This window comes from Xiphophorus hellerii, chromosome 7 (assembly GCF_003331165.1).
Source record: "Xiphophorus hellerii strain 12219 chromosome 7, Xiphophorus_hellerii-4.1, whole genome shotgun sequence".
Taxonomy (NCBI): domain Eukaryota; kingdom Metazoa; phylum Chordata; class Actinopteri; order Cyprinodontiformes; family Poeciliidae; genus Xiphophorus; species Xiphophorus hellerii.
Window position 1 is genome coordinate 7,062,713 of NC_045678.1, and position 6,039 is coordinate 7,068,751.

The following is a 6,039-nucleotide window of genomic DNA, read 5'->3' on the forward strand; positions in this document are numbered from 1 at the left end:
AGCGGCCACAGTCCGCGGAGCCGGGGAGGAAAGCTAGACGAATTAACTGTTTATTCAGCTCTCAGTGCATCTCCTTTGGTCGCTGTGACTCCACAGAGCCTCCCCAGGGACCCCACCGGGCCCCCCACACAAGTTCCCGAAACTTTAATCAATTAGGCACGAAAGTGGGAAATAAAACCCTTGTGGGAAATATTCTTACCGGAGGAGAGCTCGAAACGCTGTAGCGCCACTTTTGTGCCTTGACATTAATCCGAGAGGGAAGCGCGTGCGCACTACGCAGAGCCCTTCACGTTCCTCGCAAAGATCGTCTATAGCACAAGCAGCCCACTCCCCGTTGAGTACGTGGAGGTTCACGTTCCAGAGAAGTCTCTTCAAATCAATTATTGTTTATTACGAAATAATAAAGAAAATCTATGTACCCTCTGAATTACGAACTCCAATGCATTTTATTGGAATTTTATTTGCTTCTCCAACAGATTACCTCAAAACATGTCCAGTTGTAATGGCAACTATTTGTTTTACACAGAATGGCAGTGGTTCCCAAAGTCGGTCCTCGAGGGCCGGTATCCTGCATGTTTTAGTTCTCTCCCAGGTTTAACGCACCTGGATCCAATGATGGCTCGTTAGAGGCCTAAGAAGAACATTGACATGCTGAAAAGGTTGTTGGTGCCACCAGGGAGAGAACTAAAATGTGCAGGATGCCGGGCCTTCAAGGACTGACTGGACTCAGGGAGCTAAATATAATCCCCCATACTATTTTAAACCATTTTTAGCAAAAACTGCTGAACACCTTCCAGTTTATGACAATTAAAGAATGAAGCAATTATTAGTGGACTAATCGAGTGCAAGGTGTTAGAATTGAAAAGGATAGAAGCGTCCTTTACCACATTAAAAAATGTTTTAAAAAAATTATTAAAAAAACATTCATTCATAATGGTTTTTCTACAAAAAAAAATCTATTCATAAAAAGATGAACATGTAAAATAACATTTCTGTATACATATATTTTATGATAATGATTAAAAAATAGATTCAATTTTATGATGAAAGATATTTATTATTTTCTGATTATAAGTAATTTAAAAAAACAATTATTCGTGCTTTTGTCAAATTTCCCCTCCAGTTTTCTGAGGTCCCTCTGGCGCCCCCTGGTGGCACCCCAAGGGGCCGCGGCCCTCACTTTGAAAAAAAAAAAACTGGGGTTGGTCGCAACATTTTTTCAACAATTCTGTATTAAATATAATTTTTCACCGGTTTTATGTAATTTTCGGAGAAACGAAACTTTGATTTTTGAATAGCCGCAGGTCATAAGCATGAAACGTCAACAAAACGTGTTTTCTGATGCGTTTTTTCAGTAGCCAGAAACAGTGGCAGAGTGAATCCTCTCTCACACATTATCCTATCTAAAGGGCTACTATTTTTTTTTTCTTTTTTCTCTTTTCGTTTTTCCTCAATATTTCTTTCGTCCGTCGCGCAAGCGCAGCAGCGGCAGCAATCAGCGGTGCATGGCTGGCAATTAAAACGCTCCATTACGTTAATTGCATTTTATCGATGCATATCATGTTTCTCATGACAACTGACTGGCAGTTCAGCTCGGAAGTGAGCGTTTATTAAAGTTGGAAAGCTGTTTTTTTTTTCTTTTTCTTTTCTCTCTCATAGGTAAAACAAGCTGCTGCGTTGCACAGAGCGCGCGCGGGTCCAATCAGAAGCAGGGATCAGGGTTGAGAGAGTTCATGTTGTCAGCTGTGTTGGTCGGTGCGACGTCGGGTTTCCCCACTAATTTCATCCAGACGTGTGCCAGAAACCAAGAGGCCAGGAAAAGCAGTTAATAACCACCAAGATCTAAAAAATAAAAAAAAAATAAAGCCACCTTCTTAATTCGCACTAAATATGCGAACAGGACAGGATGTTGAGAAAAAAAAATGCATATTCGTGCGATTAGAACTTATCTCTGATCAAAGCAGATCCATTTTGAATCAGAGGAAGGCTTTTATTGGGGTTAATCTGGCGCGTTTTGTGAACAGATGATGGCAACATGGCGGACCAGGTGCGTTCAGGTCTCTCCGAAATGCGCAGATCTGATTTGTGACCCCCGGATGATGGCGCAGAAAACATCTCTGGTTATGTGGCCGCACACATCCCGAAAACACAACACGCTATTCCAGAAAGCGGGTCCATGATTCATTTTATTAGTTCCAAATCAGTCACATGGAGTCGCTGCTGGGGTTGCCAGATCTGCCTATTGTGTCCTGCACAAAATGTCTGAGATTTCCGCTTGCATACATGCGCAAAGATAAACGCCCTACAAAATTGGATTAAATTTGACAAATCTAACGCCCTGTGTGTGTGGGGGGGTGCGCGTGTGTGTGCATGGACGAACTCCATATGCAGAAAGCATTAGATTTTGCTCACGTGATTCATTTTTATTTGTGTTTATATAGAGCAAAATATTATTATTAGGGCCCGCTCACGTTAATTACATATAATCCAGTTCAGTCTTATAATTTTTTACAATCCAACATTCAGATGTGACTGTGATCCTAATTAAACTAATTCAGTTCACCTTATTTATGTAGGTGAACAGACTGATTTATACACCTAACCTAACAAAAACGATTCAACCAATCAGATTTCAGTTGGGTCCTGGAACAGAAGTGACATATTGAAAAAGGGCCACTCTTTTCAGCAGGTCACTAACTTTGCAGCACTCTTCCATCCTGTGAAAGCATGCGGCAACCATGATTAAAGTTATCGATGGCAGCAACCGAGAGGGAAAAAGCAGAGAACGCAAAGTTAATGGCAGCAAGAATGGCATGAAATGTGTAACTAGAGAGTAGTAGGAGAAAGTAGCACGGTGAGACAAAAAAAGAGATCTGTATGCTCTAAATTTTATATAGAAATATTCTATTATTATTATGGACTTTTCAAGGTTTTATTTGAATTCAGAATACATTTTTGGAAGATCCAAATTCATAGATTATTTACAAATATCCCTCCAGTCAGATCACTGTGCCACGTTAAAATAATAATAATAATAACAATGTTTTCCTGTTTTGAATAAGCAGATATTGCATTATTCCTTTGAAATTAGCAGGATTTTTTATTTGTATTTTTTGAACCGGTACTTAGTATTAGCTCTTGAAAACTTGAAAAGTGGTCGCCGTTCATTTTACCATTTTGATGCAATGTAAGTTTTAGTTATTGTTATTTTTTCAGCATTTCCTTCTGCAAAGTTTGGCCGTTAAACAAGTAAGCCTTTGTTATCTGGACCATCTTAGGTTTTCTGCATCACATGCGCTTCCTTTTATGGTGGGAGAGTACCAAGCCTGAAGTAAAAAAAAAAAAAAAAAACGAGTTCCAGCTTAGCACAGATAGAAAGAACCTTCTCTTATTCTCTTTTTAGAAATGGATCAAGCATCTTCCTCCAGAACCCACAAAGATCAATGTCCAGGTGACAAACATCTGACTTTAAGACTTACAGTGGAAGAAGTGAAGGAATAAAAGCTGATCGCTTTTATGCGTGATCAGCTTAAATTTCACGTGCAGTCCAAGTGACCAGAGAGCATAAATTTGGAAGTCTGTCCACAAATTCAGGTTCCGACTTTGACTAGGTCATTCTGACACATTTGATCTAAACCACTCAGCCGTAGTTCTGGCTGTGTGTTTTGGGGTTACTGGGTTTGATGATGATGCTGATGCTGCACATACGCACTGTACAAAAAGAGATTCCCCTTACTGTTTGGCATTAAATCAACGTAAATATTTGCAGTTTTACTTCACTAAGAATAACCAATGGTATTTTTACTCAATAAATACCAAAAAATGGTTAAGATTTTTTGTTTGTTTGTTTTGGAGAATTTTTAAAAGCTTTCTTTAATTTCAGAAGTTTACACTAATCGAAGCTGCTGTGTCTTTGCACGATTTCGGTAACACCTCGTGTTGTCACGTCTCTGTAGTCTTCTGATTCGTGTTCATTTTCAAGGTTGGACTGATTGGAGAACAGCCGGAAAATTGCACGACTATGGGAACGTTAAATAAACATTTCAGCTTAGTCATGTCCAAAACCGATCGAGACAGAACAGTTTTGGACTGGTCCAAAACCAGTCCAAAACCGGTCTTGGACTGGACTAGAAGTCTGAAAGTCTTCTAGCTGAAAGTCTCCTTAGACTTTCTAAGTGTCGACTCAGGGGGATTCAGAATTTCATTTGACAGGAAATCACAAAAACTGTAAATTGTTTTCCTTCCAATGGACTACTTAGTGTTTGTCTTTCACATTAAATTTCCATCAAACCACACTGGATTTGTTCCTCAAAGCAGCCTAGTTCAAAAAAGAAAGAAACCCTAGGCTTTCAGGACTTCCTGGTCTTACTTTTTGCATCTAGGACACCAAAGGGTGAAGGTTAATTATGATGTTTGACTTTTTTTTTTTCTCCAAACATATCACATTGGACTACGACCGATCCATACATGGAATGGCTATTCCCCTCATCTCTCCCAGTTGTTAGTTTTTAAAAGTGGAGAATCAGATTTGGAGTATTTTTTTTTTGGGATATATATTGCTCTGAAACATTTGTCTTGAACAAAAACATGTGGATTCCTTCCACAATCATAGTACAATCACAAGAGAGATACATTTTTACTGGGTTTTTTTTATTGCTTTTGCTGCAGATCCTGCGTCCATTTTAGAATATCCAGAATTCCGATTGGTCCGACCTCAATATGTATCCCCTGTGTGGTGGCGGCCAGTCCCGACTGACCCCGAATAACTCACTGTTGCTCTTAGACAAGGCCAACGTAAACCTTTTTTTGTTTTTCTCTCTCTTTTGATCAAATGTGCATCTGAAAGGGGGGGAATTGTTGGATCATTAAAAATCTTTCAGAAAAGCTTGAAATCATGTTGAGTTGGAAGCAGCTTTGGAAAAACACTGCTCTAATAAATTAGCATGCCCTTGTTTTCATATAAAATATTAATGCCCAGTGGCTGATGAAGCTCTGTTTGAGCGGGCAGAGATCAGACAGCCCAGCGCCCCTTGGGCATCAAAATTCTTCCAGGCTTGAAATGTGGAAGTGGATACAGACCATCTAACTGACCTCATTTTTTCATTAAACTGTTTTTTTTGTTTTTTTTTTAAAGATTTCAAAGTTGCATTTTTATTAAAAACTCCACTTTTACAAATGTAGAGAATCCAATACATATTTGAATTTGATAGATGTATCTAATAATAGTTAAATATTGGTTTGACTGATAGCCCTTACAGTAAGCCTCAACATGATTCTGCCACCACCATGCTTTACTCCAGACTGCTGCTTCAAAGAGAATATTTTAATGTAGGTTTAAAAAAAAAAAAAAAAAAAGTCTCTGATGTGGATTTGTTTCTTCTATTTTGCTTGTCTAAAAATGTTTTGGGTCTATTCTCGGCAACAAGAACCTACTTTGAAAACAACACCTGTGCTTAGCCAGGTTCCCTCAGCTTTATTTATTGAGTGAAAGTTGCTGGTTGTTTGTGGTACTCATGAAATTTAAAATGAAGCAATAGGAGGGGAAAAAAAGCGACAAATAGAAGAAAAAGTTTGAGTTCGAACATATTCCATTTCAGAATTTTTAAATGTCTTTAAAAAAAAAAGACATTTTGAGATTAATCTCCGAAATATTCTAGAAAAAAAGAACAAAAGAAATTTCTGATAAACAAAAGTTGCAAATTTGTGAGAGAGAAAAAACTCAAATTTTGAAATTAATCAGAAATTTTCTGGAAAAACTTACAGATTTGATAAGTTTGACTTTTTTTTTACTTTTGAGGCTTGGAAAACTTTAAATAAAGTCGCACATTTTTGACTTCTGAGACTCGGAAATGTCCACTTTTCTTCTAGTACAGTTTTGACTTTTCAACCTCAGAAATCTGTTTTGCTAGAAAATTTATGATTTTTTTAAATTTTTTTGACAGAAATCTATCTATAATGGCCTTTATATGTGATCTGCCATAGTTCAGATCACATCTAGACTTTTACAAAGCAGCAAAAAAAAAAAACAAAGAAAAAAAA

At 37.9% G+C, this 6,039-nt stretch overlaps 1 protein-coding gene across 1 annotated transcript in view; it reads right to left on the minus strand.

Moving 5' to 3' along the window:
- zmym2 (zinc finger, MYM-type 2) overlaps positions 1–281 on the minus strand; it is a 37,545-nt gene extending 37,264 nt beyond the window's left edge. Inside the window, exon 1 of the mRNA XM_032567545.1 lies at positions 200–281. The gene's annotated coding sequence lies outside the window, so the exon portion shown is untranslated. The remainder of the gene's footprint in view (positions 1–199) is intronic.
- Positions 282–6,039: the final 5,758 nt, after the last annotated feature.